Raw genomic sequence first — 971 nt, 5'->3', positions numbered from 1 at the left:
GCCCGGTTTCCCAGTTTCTATGGCGTATGTGTTCCTCCCTGGCTGGATGGGACGCCAGTCCATTGCAGCGTTACTCAAGAAACAGGAAGAAAGAGTGAGAGAAAGTTGGGGCGAAAGAGTACAACAGGGGTCACTCCCCCCCCCCCTGCCGAAGCCTCGTGGAGCTTTAGGTGTTTACGCTCAATAAACACAACCCCCGGTCTGGGAATCGAAACCTCGAGTCCGCTGCCCTAACCACTGGGTCATTGCGCCTCCTATTTAGAATGTATACTTACAATAAAATTACTTTAATGAAAAGCTTTTTTGAAATTATTATTATACTTGGGGGTGGTCATATATTGTTAATCAAATACACGGACAATATGTTTGGTCTTCAGCTTTATTTTTTGTTTCTTTGTCAAAGCTCTATCGTCACACATCTTGTGATTTCTTCATTGACTCTTTATCTCACATATTTCCTCTTGTTCATCTTCACAGGATGTGTGACGAAACAGCATTGACAAACAAAAATAATAATAATAAACATGCTGAACTAAAGACCAAATATACGGTGCATGTATTTAATTGATAAAATATGACCATTCCCAAGTATATCAATATCTGTTTCAACACAGGGTTTCACGTCAAGAATCTTGCAAAACAAATACATCTACATCATCATTTAACGTTCTCCTTCCAGGCTGGCATGGGTTGGACAGTTTGATAGGAGCTGACTACGCCAACTATGTCGGATTTTAAACTTGAAGAAAAAAAACCTTGCATATTTCTTCTTGCCAGCACGTATACACACACACACGAACAACCCAGTAACTTTCTCTTTCCACTTCGATACGTCAACAGAACTAGCAGGCAGTTGGCAATCACGGAAATCAACTACTATGTTTATAGAATCCGAGTCAAAACGAAATATCGCCGAAACCTTTTATATACCTAGACTTTATTAAATCTAAATACATTCGTTAAAACTAAGT

The sequence above is a fragment of the Octopus bimaculoides genome, chromosome 4 (genome assembly GCF_001194135.2).
Source record: "Octopus bimaculoides isolate UCB-OBI-ISO-001 chromosome 4, ASM119413v2, whole genome shotgun sequence".
Classification (NCBI taxonomy): domain Eukaryota; kingdom Metazoa; phylum Mollusca; class Cephalopoda; order Octopoda; family Octopodidae; genus Octopus; species Octopus bimaculoides.
Note: the sequence above shows the minus strand (reverse complement) of the source record.